The sequence below is a fragment of the Plecotus auritus genome (genome assembly GCF_963455305.1).
Source record: "Plecotus auritus genome assembly, chromosome: 4".
NCBI classification, from domain to species: domain Eukaryota; kingdom Metazoa; phylum Chordata; class Mammalia; order Chiroptera; family Vespertilionidae; genus Plecotus; species Plecotus auritus.
In genome coordinates this window covers 21,042,161-21,060,043 of record NC_137775.1, presented here as the reverse complement: position 1 = coordinate 21,060,043, position 17,883 = coordinate 21,042,161, and the positions used below count along the sequence as shown (strand labels likewise).

The following is a 17,883-nucleotide window of genomic DNA, read 5'->3' as shown; positions in this document are numbered from 1 at the left end:
TCCCTCTTGGAAATACTGTATGTAACAGATGAACTAACTTCCTCAATTTCTCATGTAAATAAATCTCTGGAAGTTCCAACCCACCATATACCACTAGTAATCAAGAAACATTAGATGGTGATGAAATTAGTTAATATCTTACATTCAAAAATCCTGTTATGAGAATATGGGGAAGCAGACCCTCTCATACATTGATGGCAGCATTATAAATTGAAACAACCCCTATGGAGATCAACTTTCAAGTACATATTCGACAATTCAGCGATCCTAGTCCTAGAAATGTATTCTACAGATACTTGCACATATTTATAAAAGGAAAACGTAAAAGGTTACTCAATGAATATAGAAAAAAAGATGGAAACAACACAAATGTCCATTGATAAAAGCCAACTGTGATACATCCATACAATCTATAATAATAAAAGCATAATATGCTAATTAGACCAGACAGACGAACAACCTTCCGGACGACCTTCCAGATGAAGCTGGGGCTGCGAGGGCCAAGGCAAGCTGCCGCTGCTGCGAGGACCGAGCCCCTTGCACCGATTTCGTGCAGTGGGCCTCTAGTAGTATATAATGCCATTGTAAAAAATAAAATGAGGAAGCTCTTTATATTAAAATAATAGAAAGATCTCCAAGACAAAATAGAAACAGAGGCATGAAGATATGGAACAGACTGAGAGCTGTCAGAGAGAGGGCTTTGAGGGACTGGCTAAAAGAAAGTAAAGGGATTAAGCTACACACACACACACTCACACACACACACACACACACACACACACACACACACACACACACACACACACAGAACAGGACAACACTATGGTGATTACCAGAGAGAAAAGGGGGTGGGAGTAGGTGCCGGTGGGCAAAGGGAGGGAAAATGGGGATGGAAAGAGGCATTGCTTGGGGTGATGGGCGCATGATGTTGTGTGCAGATGATGTTTTGCTGAGTTGTACACTTGAAACCTGTATGGTTTTGCAAACCAATGTCACCCAATAAATCCAATAAAAAAGAAAGAGCTCCCAGATGTCTTTAATACTACTAATTTTGTGCAAGATACAGGAACTACATGCTACCTTTATATAAAACAAAGGGGTTATATATAAATATATGTACTGGTTATATGTGCATAGACTATCTCTGCAAGGACTGTCAGAAACCAGTAACACTAGCTGCTTCCAGGAAGGGACAATGGTTTGCTGAAAGACAGTCCTGGGGGGGAACCTTCTCCCTCTACATGCTTTTGTATCTGTTGAATGTTAAAAAAAATTTTTTTAATTAAAAAAAAGTTTTAAAATCCTGCTTCATATTTATATAAAACAGTTTATGTTATAAAAGGCATGTCTTCCCACGTTTGTTATTGAAGCCAACAACTGAAGCTACAGCTTAGAAGTCAGTAAGAGAAATCAACTTCCCCAAAGCTCCTAGATAATTTGCTAGTAAGTATTCAACTGTACATGCAAATGCATCAGCTCCACAGATCAGTAAGAAAAGGAAGGGCAGAGTTCAGTTCTCCACAGCTCAGGTATGGGAAAAATATATACAGCAGACCTTGGCATTTGCTCACCATTTATAGTTTTTACCACTCCTGAGTGACATTTGAAGTTCCAGGGACATTGAGTCATTGGTCATTTTATGCAGAGATACGATTCTGCATCACACACAGCTGAGAGGCAAGAGCAAGTGGCCTGGACCGGCCAAGGTCCAGGTTCACCCTTAGTCAGAGTGCTTAGTCTCAGTGCTATGGCCACTGTCAATAAAGTGATAAAAACTTTTTTTCTTGTTAAGAAATGAAACAAACAAAATTAACTGCTAGTTGATTCTAGCATTGATGACAGAATGAGGGGAATATGGAAATGTTTATGAAAGCGATAGGTCCTGGCCACAAAATTGAAGTTTCGGATAAATTAAAGACTGAAATGTCAAATGCAATGATGACTCAGACACATTTGTGTGAACAAAACTACCAAATGCTCCAAAAGGAAATAAGTAGAAAGGATGTGTGAATTTGTTTCAATAAGTGCTCCAGTCAGTACAAAAATTGCTCATCGAGTGAGATAAGTAGTCAAGGTCTAGAGAGATCATTTACATTTTCAGTTACATTTCAGTAATCTGAAGGAAGGAATTTCGGGCTACAATGAGTTTTTTCAAGTTGAGAATTGGTGATGGTCTTGCGATATGTCTCTCACAACTGTCAAGAGCCTACTGTGTTAGTGTGATCAGAGATAAACAGAGTTTGTGTGTACTTCATAATCTGCCCCTCATACAATCCCTTCACTCACATCCGTCAGGAGTAGATGAAATGGGGTTCAGTGAGGGCGCGGACTCCCCCAGTGCTGAGCTCCAACGGCACATTCAAGACCAACAGCCTGCCAGGAGCTGAGCTGAAGAGGCGATGACAGTCCCCTAGATAAGCAACCACATCGAGGATGCTCACCTAATGTGAAAGAGGGGCCTTGCCTACAAATCAAAAGTCTGGATCTGCAAAGAAGGTGAGAACTAAAGATTACTAAGAAAGGGTACTAACTGTGGCCTGGCCATTCCTGCTCAAACCATTGTTTTCAGATATTATATATTTCATACAGCTAGTTAACATTCACTAAGACCAGTTAAATAGTTTTAATTTTACAATTGCTTTTTGAGAGTTGCATTTTACAGTATTATTAGAGGCCTGGTGCACAAAATTCGTGCACGGAGGGGGGTGTCCCTCAGCCCAGGTTGCACCCTCTCCAATCTGGGACCCCTCGAGGGATATCCGACTGCCCATTTAGGCCCGATCCCGCCCACTGGGATCGGGCCTAAACGGGCAGTCGGACATCTCTCTCACAATCCAGGACTGCTGGCTCCCAACTGCTCGCCTGCTTGCCTTCCTGATTGCCCCTAACCGCTTCTGCCTGCCAGCCTGATTGATGCCTAACTGCTCCCCTGCCAGCCTGTTTGCCTCTAACTGCCCTCCCCTGCAGGCCTGGTACCCCCCACTGCTCTCCCCTGCAGGCCTGGGTCCCCCTCAACTGCCCTTCCCTGCAGACCCAGTCACCCCCAACTTCCCTCCTCTGCCAGCCGGGTCACCCCTAACTGCCATCCCCTGCAGGCTTGATCACCCTCAACTGCCCTCCCTTGCAGGCCTGGTCCCTCCCAACTGCCCTCCCCTGCTGGCCTGATCGCCCACAACTGCCCTCCCTTGCAGGCCTGGTTCCTCCCAAATGCCCTCCCCTGCTCGGCCATCTTGTGGTGGCCATCTTGTGTCCACATGGGGGCAGGATCTTTGACCACATGGGGGCAGCCATCTTGTGTGTTGGAGTGATGGTCAATCTGCATATTACTCTTTTATTAGATAGGATAGAGGCCTGGTGCATGGGTGGGGGCCAGCCGGTTTGTCCTGAAGGGTGTCCCGGATTAGGGTGGGGGTTCCCTTGGGGTGTGGGGCGGCCTGGGCGAGGGGCCTGTGGTGGTTTGCAGGCCGGCCAGACCCCACCGGCGACCCAAGCAGAGGCCCTGGGATCTGGGATTTATTTTCTACAATTGAAACTTTGTAGCCTGGAGTGGAGCCAAGCCTTCTGCTTGCTTCATGGCGGCAGCCATTTCTTTTGGGCTTTATTTGTCTTCTATAATTGAAACTTTGTAGCCTTGAGTGGAGGCCTGGGCCGGCAAGGGCAGGCGGAAAGCTTGGCTTCCTCCATTGCCAGGGAAACCAAGCCTCCCTCCTGCTCTCTGTGGCTGTAGCCATCTTGGTTGGGTTTTTTTGCATATTCCCTCCTGATTGGCTGGTGGGTGTGGCTGGTGGGCGTGGCTTGTGAGTGTAGTGGAGGTACGGTCAATTTGCATATTACTCTTTTATTAGATAGGATAGTTAACAGGTGCATCTGAAAAAAATAAGGTAGAGATGTGGCCACAAGTGGTTGTAAAATGGGTACAGACATAACCTTAAAAGCGGCACCTGAGAATCAGATTAAAATTCTGTCATTCAGCCGACAGGCTGACATACCTGGGTATGGTATCAATGGACTAAACTTACAGGTTTTGGTTAAGAGGGCAATGCACATTTTGTTAAGAGTGAGTCGGGAATGCCAATCCTGAAGCAGACAACGACGACAACTATGCAGAAGGGTACAATGCAGCAGCAGGAAAAGCCACCTCCACTGTGGGGGAGGCTGCCCTGTGGCTCTGATGCCCACTCTGATACCCTCCACTGGCTTTTGGTTTACTTTGTGGAATTCTTCAGTTGCTAATCACATGCTATATCTGGCACATTGTGATACACTCTAAAGTCCTAAAAGTCATTCATCAGCAATCTCTCCCAAAAAGCCTGCACCCTTATTTTTTTAAATATGTTTTTATTGACTTTAGAGAGAGAGGAAGGGAGAGGGAAAGAGAGTAGAAACATTAATCAGCTGCCTCCTGCATGCCCCCTACTGGGGACCAAGCCCGCAACCCAGGCATATGCCCTAACACGGAATCAAACAGTGACCTCCTGGCTGATAAGTCGACACTCAACCTCTGAGCTACACAGGCTGGGCAAAAGCCTGCACCCTTATTAATGTGACATATAAAGCTGCCTCCACTCCTTGTCATCCTTCACAGGAGCAAATCAAATACTTCATGGATCATCTTCAAACCTGCCACACACTCACAAGTTCTTCTCTCCATCCCACACCCTTTCCTTTGCTCCTGCTCATTTTGCTTTGCAAAGTTTGACAGTGACCTACTCTGTGACTTCAGACCAATTAATATCTTGAAGTTTTAATCTCCCCATCTGTAAAGTGTGGAGAATAACAAAACTTTTCTTCATTGGGCAATGATGAGGATTCGATTAGATGAGATAAGCCAGTGCCTATTACATAAAGCAATCATTAAAATGTTAACTTTTTATTATAATTATCTGGCTTAACAATTATTCGAGTTCATGAGAACTGCTCAGTGACCTTAAAAGGTTAGACAGCAGCTTCCCCACCCCTTTCATTTTATTTCAATAACATCTCTTGTAGTAGGCTCCCCGTGTTCAAATCTACATCACAATATCATCATCACTTCATGGAAGTGGGTCTTCTGTTCATCGCCCCTCATATTTATTTACCTGGCTCCAGAAAAAACTGCTAGCTTTCCTACCAGAACAAGACGTCTGAGGTAATGCAGCAGGATCTGCCGTGGGGAGAGGGCAGGACACCACGCTGGTCCGACCACACACTGCAGGGGGCATTTAATGAAGGCGAGAGAAAAGGCTAGGGCAGCATGTCCCCAAGTCTGCTCCTCAAAAGTTACCTTTCAGGGGACCTTTTATCCAATGCCATGATAAAACGCTTTAAGGTAAAAGGGATCTGTAACCTCCGCAGGGTCTCTGGCGATGCACAGCTCGCATCGGCAGCCGTGCAGCAGGCTGTGAAGTGCTGCCGCCTAAGCCAGTTTCCCACAGTCACTTAGCCTTGTGACTGCCATCACAGGGCGTCGCGTTCCATGCAACCCCGCTTTTGGAAAGTGCTGAGCTTGGGGAAAACATTCAGAAAATAACATAGAAGTAGGTAGTGTTTTACAGGAGATGATTTTTTCACCTTCAGGTCAGGTTCAACTCCAGGGATGCTCCCTTCTGGCCGAGCTCCCAGCCCGCATCCAAGGGTGGAGATCTGCAGCGTGTAATTCTGGGGAATGACCTCAGGGCCTGTAGTCCTTTAAGTCCAGGCCAGAGAAATAGATGATCCTGAGAAATATATGGCCGTGGTCTGTCTATGACTATTTAATTTACTCTCCGATGGCCTCCTTTGCATGACACCAGAGAGGTACCAGCCGGTAAAGAAAGAAGTCACATACCCACAAATAAGACCAGGGATACCCAGACAAAGGCCATAAGCCTAACACACATCAAAGGGCCACAGACAGCCTGGAGCAGAAGGGTTTCTTCCACACTTCGTCATTTAAAGGCTCTCACCAATACCAGCTTATTTGACCCTCACAACTACCGCTTAAGACTGACAAGTATTCTTACCCTCATTTTACAGGTGAGAAAAATGAGGTCACCCAGTCAAAACAGACTTTTACCTCCCAAGACAGTGCCCCTCAGACCATACCACAGTGCCCAACATGCATTTCGATCAATGTGGGAGCCAATCTACTGTAACAGTGAAAAGCACAGGCTCCAGAAGTCTGAGTGCTTGGGTTTAAATCCTGGCTTCACAGTTTACTAGGTGCATTACCCTGGGCAAGATACAGAACCTCTCTTGAGACTTAGCTCCTTCAGCTGAAAAATAGAATAGGAATATCTACTTCATAGAGACTTAATTTTTAAAAATTTATCCATGTTAGAGTGCTTTGCACATAGTGGACACTCAGTCCATGATAGCTACAGTTATTCTGAAGCAAAGAAATAAGCTGCTCTCCAGTGTCCACATTCCCTCCAAGCCCTGGTTTACCAGATGTCTGAAGCAGCCAGAGCAGAGGAATGATGACTGTGCAAAGGCCAATACCTCTGCACCACAAGCCCATTTGATTTCTCAGGAGTCCAGAGATGAAGGCAGGGGAAGCAGGGGCTTAAGGGAACGATGGTAAGACTCTGGGATTTCACAGACATGTAAAATTTCAAAACGAATTTGGAAAACTGATGTAAAGTCAGTAACTACTCATTTTTGCCAAGCTCTTAGAAAGAACATTTTAACAAACTTAGGAAGACATAATATCTGAATAACAACCCAACACTAGGCCACTGATAACCTCACTGTGACATTTTTGCTGAGCAGGCATAAAAGCTTCCTCACATTATCAACTTTGGTTCCAAAACGTGCTTTTAAAAAAGCTGGTGAAGAGGCAAACAGAAAGCACAGTGGGAGATTACAGCAAGAGGTCAGTAGGAAAAAGAGATGAAAGGTATGGATCCTCCCCAAAGGGGACTAGAATGACTCCAGTAAGAGTCTCTCTGTATGAGTACTCGAATGCATATACATGAATTGCCAGAAAAGAAGAGCTGCAAAGAGAGATTCTGTACCCCATTATAATATGTATTACATTGTATCATGATCATCTGAGAGGCTTTGAGGAAAGAGACCTCATTTCTTTATCCTTCCTGAATATCTAAAATAAGCATCAAAAATGTTTCAAATGAATAAATAAAAGAGAAGGGGGGAAATGCAAGGCTAGTTCCCTACAAAGGGGGATTGCAGAGAAGGAGAATCAGGAAAAAAAACCAAAACCTTGTCCATCTATCACTTATTCTTCAGTGAAAATTCTATCCACCAACTAAGCTGCTAAGTATTTATTTACCTCTTTGGCAGAAGCATAACATTACCGCTCCAAAAACACCCCTTATTTAAGTGTTCCAAAAACACTACTTACTTAAGTGTCAGTGGAGAACACATCAAAAGAAGTTAAATTCAAATCTCTTAAAACAGACTTATTCAATAGGATGAGAGAAAAATCTAAACTCACACTTGAAGCATCTCTCAACAAACACACATTGCTACAAAGAAAAATGTTCCTTTCAAATCAAGCATGACAGATACCAGCTTTGATATTCTACTCACCCTGACTGATAAGAACTCTGAATCGCAGACATACTGGAATTGAGATCTGTGCAGAGAGATGTGAAATTCTGCGCCAAGGGCCCAAGTTCATAGATTTTAGGTAGGCAAATTCTAGATCATTTAGATGTGAGAACTGAAATCTTAGTACCATCAAGAGCCAAGAACAAACCCTTGAGAATCTTTAGTCTTCTGTCTACATCTATCCTTAAATAGTAGATACCCCCAAATGGCAAATAATCTATGCTTCCTTTAAATATGGAATCAGTTATTATGATGGCTCCTTCTTATTGATATTTTCTCAAAAACACTTCTTTGCCATATCTAGTGGTTATATTTTAATGAGAAAAACCCTATTCATAACTCTACTTATCTGATTTGTTACCTTTTCTGCCATGGAGATTATAGGCAAAGGTTTAGTCACTGAAGACAGCCTTTACAAAATCTCAACTTCATGCCCTTCCGTTTGTTACTGTACGAAGGATGAATTATTTGAGATTATGTGGCCTAACCTACATACTTCCTCTAAAGGAGGAACAGAAAATGAAAAATGCCTTTCGAGAAAAAAAAAAGTACAGTACATAGAAAATGAAATCACAAACTGACATTAAACAGGCCTATGGCATATTTAATACATTCTCATCAAATGCTTTTATTTGAAGTTCATTTTCAATGTACAGCTATAAAGATACCTCAATTTGAAGCAGAAATAGTCTGAAAAGTACTATCATGTCATCAACATACTACTCTAGCAGGATAATAATAGAAATTTTATACCATTAGAGGGATTTCAAAGGGCATTAAAAGAACAAGAACCTGTCTGACACAGATATTTCAATGCTTATGCAAAATATGCCTGAACTGAAATTTAAAACACACACCTAAAGGTAGAATCTTATTCTTTTTTCTTATTTTACTTCATAAATTTTAAATGCTAAGAGTAGTAATATTTTTTTTCTTATTCAGCTTCATACTTTCATTGAACATAGAGCTAAAATTAAAAGATTTACACTTGATTTCTCTTTTGCATGTAATAAAGTAAATGTGACCAGATTTTTGTTTTTCTCATAGAAGTCATGTCTCTGGGCTTATCTTGATAACCACTTGTAGCTAAACTCCTTATCAACAGATTGAACAGCTAGGCCTCAAATCCACTAAATAAGACCACAAACCCATAGGGTGAATTATTCAAATCATTTAACAACCAGACCAGAGTGTCCACTTAGGAATTTCAATTCACAGTTCAGGGTTCAATCTGTGTAACAGATGGGAAAAAAAAAAATCAACTGATTTTGGTGCCTGAACAAGCCTCGTCAAAATGATCTAGTAACTGACCTAGTTTAATTCCATGAAATTACACACAACATAAAGCTCTGGCCTAATCTTAAAAGGGCCTGGAATATAACAAATGCTCAAAAAAAACCTTATTAGATAAAAGAGCTTCAATTAAGGAGAAACAGTCTATCCTGTAATCAATGCATGCAATGGCATCCTAAGTCGGACTAAAGCCGTATGGTACCACAGATTTGTGCAACTCCCATTGCAACACAGAACCACCCAAAGGATCAAGAGACTCTTCACTTCATTTGTAAACATGGACATACTCTGTGGTTAACGAATTTAACATCAGTAATGATAGCACAGCTGATGAATATATTCATATATATATATGTATATATATATATATATATATATATATATATATATATATACACACACATATATAGTTTTTTAAGTGTAGACATTACGGGCTTTTTACTTTTTTAATATATTTTCATTGATTTCAGAGAGGAAGGGAAAGGGAGAAACAGAAACATCAATGATGAGACGGAATCATTGACTGGTTGACTTCTGCACGCCCCCTACTGGGGGGATTGTGCCCGCAACCCAGGCATGTGCCCCTGACAGCAATCGAACCCAGGACCTTTTAGTCTGCAGGCCACGCTCTATCCACTGAGCCAAACTGGCTAGGGCCTGATGAATATATTCTTAGTCACAGTCCCAGCTTTCATTTCTAAATTTTGATTCTAGCACTGTACATTGCCCCCCCCACAACCCTACACCATCCCCAGCTTCTCCCCCTTATTTCTAGTCCTCATTTTCATTTTCTTCTTTCCTTTTATAATCCTGGCTTCTGAGTAAATGCTATTATCTTTAGAATTCAGTTTGGTAAACTGAAGTCCCATTCTTTTCATTTATTGATTGATTTACATTTTTTGATAACTAACCCTACTGCCTTATCAGGTCTCTTACAAAAAAAAAAACAAATGAAAGCTTTTTAAAAAATAAACCCAGGAATTCCCAGACCTAATCTGAATAATGTTTTGTTAAACAATTTGTGATCATTTGAAAGCCATGAGGTAGACCAAGGTGTTCTTTTCAGTAAGAATCAATAATTGGTCTTTTCCCAATTCTTGGTTTAAATTTTTTTAAAAAAAGGAAAGTGAAGAGATAGTGATTTCTTCCCATTATATTTTTCTTATACCTGTTCTCTATTGTTCATCTTAGTAAATCAACATATAAGAGATATTCATTAATCTGATAATGAGTTTTCTTAGAAATATTCTAGGAATTACCATTTTGACAATCAGAAACCTAAACACATAACAAAACAATCAATCCTTTTGGGTCCCAGCAACAGCCAGATGTTGAACTAAATACACTCTAAAGTGTGAATAGAGCTAAGTCCTTCCAAGGTGCGTCTGGAATGTGCTGGGAGATACTTTCTGAGCCATGCCATCTTGGGTATTCTCTTGCTGATCCAACTTTTTTTTAAAATTTGTATTGAATGTATTGGTTAATAAAACTATATAGGTTTCAGGTGTACAATTCTGTAATACATCATCTGTATATTGTATTGTCAAGTCTCCGTCCACTACCATTTAGCCCTTCTTTACCCTCCTCCACCTTTCCCTACCCCTTTCCCTCTGATAATCACCACACTAGTATCTGTGTCTACGGGGATTTTTTGTTTTGTTTTGTTTTTGCTTAAACCTTTGGGAAGAACGAAGATGCTCTTTAGAGTGGGTCAGGAACTTTGGACAACTTTGTGACATAGAAGAGGAGAGGCAGGAGAAGGAGAAGCAACTCAAAAGGAGAAGGAGTAACAAGAAAACCCAACCTTGCCTATGCTTTACACATTAGCTCAGGTATCATCCAAAATGAAATCAATAGCCAAGTCAAAGTATCTGAAAGTCTGAGATATTCCGAGTCTCAAAAACCAGGATATTTGGATGTTTCCTGCTCCTTCAGCCAGTGGACTGTTAAGAACAATCAATAAAATGATGCGGTGTACAAAGTGGTGATGGTGAATAGCTAGTCTGGCAATCATGTCACTAATCCATGCAAAACCACTAGGACTCGCCTGTATAATCTAATTATTTTCTTCCTCTCACCCCATTCAATGAACAAACTACCTTACGAGAGGATAGAAATCGCCAGCCAGTATCATTTTCCTTGGTCCCACCCCTTTCAAAGGGCATGATATGAACTCAGACAAGTTACGAAGTATCTCTGAAGACCAGTCTGCTCTAAAAGGGAAAGAATAATGCCAAATGCTCAAGGTTAGTGCAAGTATTTGAGACAATACTCAGTGCCTAGAACAGTACCTGGGCATACAGAAGGCACTCAGTATTTGTTGGGTAAAGAAATATAAAGTACCTAGCTTTGTATTTGACAGTCAGGAGGCATTCAATATACAATTACACCAAATATATCAGCATTTCAGTGTTTTGCAGAGGACACCCCACCTCCCAAGTCCCCACTTCAGAAACATATTTAACTTCACATCCAGCTGCACCGTTATAGCACCTACTGCACTTATCTCTACCACTGGCCTCACTGAGCCATGGCTCGGTTTCATTAATGAACACTCCATGTGCTTAGGTTACCTCCTGGACTAGATTATGAATACATTGAAGCAAAGCACATTCATTCAACCCTGTCCTAAGCGTTGGTTACTTGAAGCACTCCCCAACAAACACTTACCAAAATAGATGATCAATAAATATTTTTGGCTAACACAAAACACTGACTTACAATAAGAATAATCATAGAGAAGGCATCGTACTACTACATATAATGCACATGTAACTCTTCCCTTCACTATCCAAGTCATTAATTCTAAGTCCACTTCTGAGGAAGAAACTGAGGCTCATTAGGCCACCCAATTTTACTCAAGTTCCTCTCAAAAGCCCTTGTTCTTTCTGCAAACCACTCTATTTCCTTTTAAATAGGGAATTCTTAAAGGGCTTTCCCAATTCGATTTCATAAATCAAACTCAGTTATATTTCAAGGGTATCCTTTCCTGGTGTTTTGCTTTCATCCACTTGCTGCATACCTGCTGCTGCAGTGAATACAAACTAATTCATAATCTCACATCAGTGAAATGATTTAACTTAGTGAAGAGTAAAGAGGTAACTTGAGATTATTCCCATTAGATAATGAAGCCTTTATAAAATACATCTTCAGGATGCTCTGAACTTCAAGATATCCTATGTAAATAAACACACATATCTATATATATAAAAGCCTAAGTGATCGAATGACCGTTCGACCATTGGGCCATTCGACTGGTAGCTATGACGTGCACTGAACACCAGGGAACAGATGCTCAACGCACAGGCATGGAAACATGGAACAGACTGATGAATCCCAGAGAGAAGGGGGTAGGGGGGAGGGCAGAAAGAGATTAACCAAAGATCCTATATGCATACTTCGAGGCCCTGTGCACAGGATCATGCACCAGTGGGGTCCCTCGGCCTGGCCTGCAGTGATCGGGCCGAATCCATGCACCGGGCCTCTGACATCCCCCAAGGGGTCCCGGATTGCGAGAGGGCGCAGGCTAGGCGAGGGGCCCCACCGGTGCACGAATCGGCGTACTGGGCCTCTAGTGAACATATAGATCTCTTTAACATAGTGTCTCCCAGACTAATAGTTTACTTTAAATACACTGTCCCCCCAGAGCATTTGATAGTAGCAAGTAGGGGAAGTTGTAGAATAGATCTTCACCAGAGTCACCTTTGGTGAACATATTAGGCAAAGGAGAAAACAATCAGTCCAAATCCATCACCCTGGCTAGATTTACAATTCAGGCAGTCCTTGACAGCCAGTAAAGAGATTCTTATTCATTTCTGAAGACTCGGCATGAAAGCAGAAATGTAACATATTGTGCTACGTGTATACAATTATGTGTCAAGGATCTGCATTAGTTAACTGGGGAATCCATGTTTCCTAGCTCACTGGCTCCCAAGAGAGCTATAGCCCTTATTCTTTTCTACTGGCACAAAATGCAGCTGTTAGACTCACATTAGCAGAGCTCAGAGTTGTGTCTACTCCTTGGGTAAGGGTCTAGGGAATTCCTCAAGGGCAAACACCTAGTCTTTTAATGTTTGGCATTGTAAGAACTCAGTAATAACTGGTTAACTAGTAGAAACACTGCCAGGGCGTCACTCAGGTTTCCCATCCTTGGGACTTCAAGGGTAGTCCTGCCCCATACCACATAAAGTAACTTTTCTTGTAAATTTTATATACTAACTATCTATACTAATAAAAGGGTAATATGCTAATTAGACCAGGAGACCTTCCGGACATCCTTCCAGACAAAGCCATGGTGGCGGGGCCGAGGCAGAGGCGGTTAGGGGCGATCAGGCCAGGAGGGGAGGGCAGTTGGGGGTGATCAGGCTGGCGGGGGGGGGGGGCAGTTGGGGGCAATCAGGCTGGCCGGGGGCGGGGGGGGGGGCCTGGGAGTGAGCAGGCCGGCAAGTAGAGTGGTTAGGGGCATTCAGGCATGCAGGCAGGTGAGTGGTTAGGAGCCAGCGGTACTGGATTGCGAGACAGATGTCCGACTGCCAGTTTAGGCCCGATCCCTGTAAATCGGCAATAGGACATCCTTCGAGGGGTCCCAGATTGGAGAGGGTGCAGGTCGGGCTGACATGCCCCCCTCCGCCCCCCCCACCCCCATGCACGAATTTTGAGAACCCGGCCACTAGTATTTACTATAAATAGCCTTGGTTGAAATATATATTTCTTAGAAATAATCTATCAAACAAACCAGTCGAACTTTTTGAAGAAACAGCCATCTATTACTCAAGGACTAATTAAATAGGGCATGTCTTTCTTCTTTTCTGCACTATTGGGTTTTCTGGATTCTTGGAACATTGATTAGATAATCTATAAGAAAAGAGAGATGAACTAAAACTTGTCAGGATTTGTCAAGTTCAGTATCATCAAGTGGAAAATAATGATAGTACTTGTGACATTTTTTTCTGTCTAGAAGATAGTTGATAATAACTAGAAAAAAGTAGCAACGGGGTCTAGAAAACATAGGGAGTGGGGGAGCCCTACATGAGCTCCCTAAGTCCACATTTATAGGACCCATTTCCTGGCCCTGATAGTCTATATACCTACTATCCTGGTTACCTATTTTCTCATCCTCATTTCCCAACAGACTCAAGCATCTAAAAATATTAATTACAGGATACAAATTCCCCTCACACCAACCCTTCTACTTTCATCACCCTACCATTTCCACAATTAGGCATCGTTTTAAATTTGAAGCATTCATTTCATGTACTCCTTCCTATTAAATGACGAGTTTGGGATAAATAAATTTCACTTTGTGTTCAGCACCATGTTAAAGCATGGTCCCTTCTCTCAGAGCGCCAATACTGTAAAAGACAAACTACTTTTTTTCCTGAAGAAAAGAAATATCCTCTGGATGTACTGTGACAAGTCCATATAATATACACACCAGAAACCAATCTAATAATTTTAGCCAGGAATTAAATCACTCTGTCCTGCCCTAAACAACTACCTTCTGCCCTTCACAAAGCATGGCTAAGGTAAAATGACTACCAAACATCTGAATCATTCTACACAGTTCTCCAAACTTTGTTTTGTTTGATCCTTTCAACAGAGGAAGCAAGGCAAGCTCTATCGCTTGAGTTTCCAGATGGGGAAAGGTAGGCTGAAAGAAGTAAAGGGACTTACACAGGTATTTAGTGATTAAACTGTCTTCTGATTCCCGTTCTAACACTTTATCTGCAGCCCCAATGAGTTCTCAAATGGAGAGAAATAATCAGCCTTCCACTCAGCATGTCTAAACACAATATTCCCCATCCAAGGAGACCCAGTTACTCTGTGTGACTCTACTTCTGTCTGCATGGTGTTCTTATAGTTGATCTCGACCCACTGTCGCTGCTGGATGATGCAACACGGACCACATCTATTTGTTTTGCTGATAACACTAGTCAAGGTGATTCGCAAGCAGAAAATGACAATAAACCCGTTAACAATAATTTTTATATTGGTAATTATTCAGTTTTGACATATAGACCAGCGGTCGCCAACCGGTAGTCCGCGGACCACTGGTGGTCCCTGAGGTCGGAAAGGTTGGGGACCGCTGATATGGACCACATCCATCCCCGCTATAAGGTGGCCCATGAGGATTAACAATCCTGCTCATAAAAGGTGAAGCTAATTTTTTATTTTGTTTTTGCCAAACAACATCATAAACTCTTTTAATACTCAAGAGAAGGGCCCGGCCAGTGTGCCTGAGTGGTTGAGCATGGACATATGAACCAGGTCACGGTTCCATTCCAGGTCAGAGCATATGCTGGGATGGTGGGGAGTGCAGGAGGCAGCTGGACAATATTTCTCTCTCATCGATGTTTCTCTCTCTCCCTTTCTCTCTGAAATCAATAAAAACATATTTTAAAAAAAAAGAATCTGTAAGAGCCCTGGCCAGTTGGTTGGAGTGTCATCTCATATGCCAAAAGGTTGTGGGTTCAATTTCCAGTGAGGGCACATGCCTAGGTTGTGTGTTCGATTCCCAGTCAGAGTGTGTGCAGAAGGCAACCAATTGATGTTTCTCTCTCCCTTCCTCTCTCTAAAATCAATAAACATATCTACATATCCTTGCATGAGTATTACAAAAAAAGGAATCTGGCAAGAACTCATAGATAAAGAACAGCTGAGAGCTGTCAAGGGGAAGGGGGGTTGCAGGGCTGGGTGAAAAAGGTGAAAGGATTAAGCCGCAAAACACCCCACAAAAAACACGCACACACAAACACAAGACTCATAAACACAGACAACAGTATGGTGATTACTGGAAAGAAAGGGGGCACGGGGGAGGTAGAAGGGGACGATATAGGGGACATAAATGGTGATGGAAGGAGACTTGCCTTGGGATGATGAATAAAAATATAATATACAGATGATGTACTATAGAATTGTACACCTGGTATCTATATAATTTTATTAACTAACTACAGGCCCAGTGCATGAAATCCGTGCACAGGTAGGGTCCCAAGCAGCTGCTGGCTGCTGGCTGGGACCTTCATTCGTTCCGCACCGCCCCCTGGTGGTCAGCACATGTTATAGCGAGCGACCAAACTCCTGGTCAGTAGAACTCCAGAGGGGACACTTTGCATATCAGGCTTTTATATATATAGATGTCACCCCAATAAATTCAATAAAAAAGAGAGCCAGTCCAAGATTATTCAAGACAATCTCATAACTTTTCCCAATGTTTTATTCCAGATTCAATCACAGTGCCAAGACTTTCATGCATTCAAAAAAACCATAAAATGATGGTTTTTCTGGCCAACGTTGTCCCCACATGCTCCTTCTTCCTGATTTCCAAATGCAGTCTTTAACATTTGTAAATATATCAAGCAATTTGTTTCAACAAGCAAATCTTACCTAGTGGCGGTGAAGAAATAATTATCTGGTGGTCTTTATGATCGCTGTCCACCCGCAAGACTTCTCTGGAAAGTCTAGCATTGGTTCAAAGAGAGGAAAAGTAAAAAATCAAAGCACTGTCATAAAAAAGAAGCTTTGAAATCCACCACCCACAATTTAAAAGTTTAAAGTTTGAATCACTGATTTACTGCATAATTTCACCCAATACCACTCAGTATGCTAAAATAAACTAGTCCTGGATGAGGTGAAATGGATTTTATCATTCAGAGCATTCCCTTATCCTAAATTCCTCCATTAAGGTCCCTCCCATTGTATGACAAAAGGGTGAAGGTTAAAGAGATTATTTGACTCCACTTTATTTCTCTCATTGCTTTTATCTTTAAAATTAAAGTTGCTTTACTGAACATACATTGGCAAAAGAACAGATATTGTGTAAGTAGATTTGTCCATATATGTAAGTGTTTAAATAACATTATACAAAGCATCCAGAAAGGTCTTATCCAGTGAAACAAAATTATACTCTTAGAACTACTTATTTTAGGACTACATATAACGTATGGTTAGGATACTAAATACCAGCCTTCAATTATATTTATTAGAGACTAAAAATGATCAGCTCATAAAAAAGGCAAATTTAAACCAAGGGTCTTTATTCATTGTTTCAAACTTTTAAACACAGATTGGTATCTTTATTCACACTCAAGATGAAATTATCCGCTGTGTCTCCTGATTAAAAGTTGGTCAAACGTATAGACAATGATAGCTATGAGAACAAATATTTCTAATCCAGGGAGTGATGAAGCTCAAAACCCAGAATAAAAGCGAAGTGTATTTCCCATACAAATAATGAGGGATGAAGTTACAGGGTAGAACTCATTTGCTCTTGGATTTACTAAACTTTCTATTTCTGATCAGCATCCTTTCACTCAACATCTGGCTGCTCGCTCAGGTCCTCTAATTACTTCCACGTCTGAACGGACTACGTAGCTACAAGTAAAGGCCAAACTTTGCTCTCGGCCTTCGGAACTTAAAGATGCGCTTAACCACTAGAGGTCTCCCCTTGGCCAGTTTTGCTCGTTCGCTATTTTGCTGCACTTGAAACTTTCCGGAGAAATGCTCTATGCGAGTCAGTGTTTTTCTGAAAACTTGCGCAAAAATCCACGCGATCGAGCTAGCCAGTACGGAGACTCTCGGGCTCCCAAAACCAATAACGACATTACAAACAATGCTCTAGGAAAACCAACATTCAAATTCGACGCACTCGCCCCGGCGGCTCGCGCCCCCCCCCCCCCACCAACCCCAATTCTTATTTCTCATGTTTCCCTTCACTTAAACTTAGAACAATTAAAAAATCTATTTTTGTTTCTGTGCACTTTGAATGATCTCTAATGCATTTTTCTGGCGGTAGACCCGAGGTGGTTAAGGCTCGGCCAAGGGATGCAGGGAGGGGGAAGGGCCGAGCTAACAGCGTCCGAGGAAGTTGCATAAGGAAAGAGACTCCGTTTTTTGGGTCCCCTCAAAAAATCGGCGGGGAGGGGAGGAAAAGGAAGCGGTGGGGAGGGAGGGAAACCGAAGCGACGCTTACCTCCGTCTCCCCGTGGAAGGGTGGGGTAAGAGCCAGGGTCGGCGCGACCCCGGAGGGCGGCTCGTTACCCCCACCTTTCTCCGAGCGCA

General features: G+C 42.2%; 1 protein-coding gene across 2 annotated transcripts in view; it reads right to left on the bottom strand.

Annotated features, from left to right (window-relative positions):
• Nucleotides 1–16,284, bottom strand: part of L3MBTL3 (L3MBTL histone methyl-lysine binding protein 3) — a 95,185-nt gene extending 78,901 nt beyond the window's left edge. For both annotated transcript variants that reach the window (XM_080664594.1, XM_080664595.1), the window contains exon 1: nucleotides 16,210–16,284. The gene's annotated coding sequence lies outside the window, so the exon portion shown is untranslated. The remainder of the gene's footprint in view (nucleotides 1–16,209) is intronic.
• Between the last annotated feature and the right edge of the window lie 1,599 nt (nucleotides 16,285–17,883).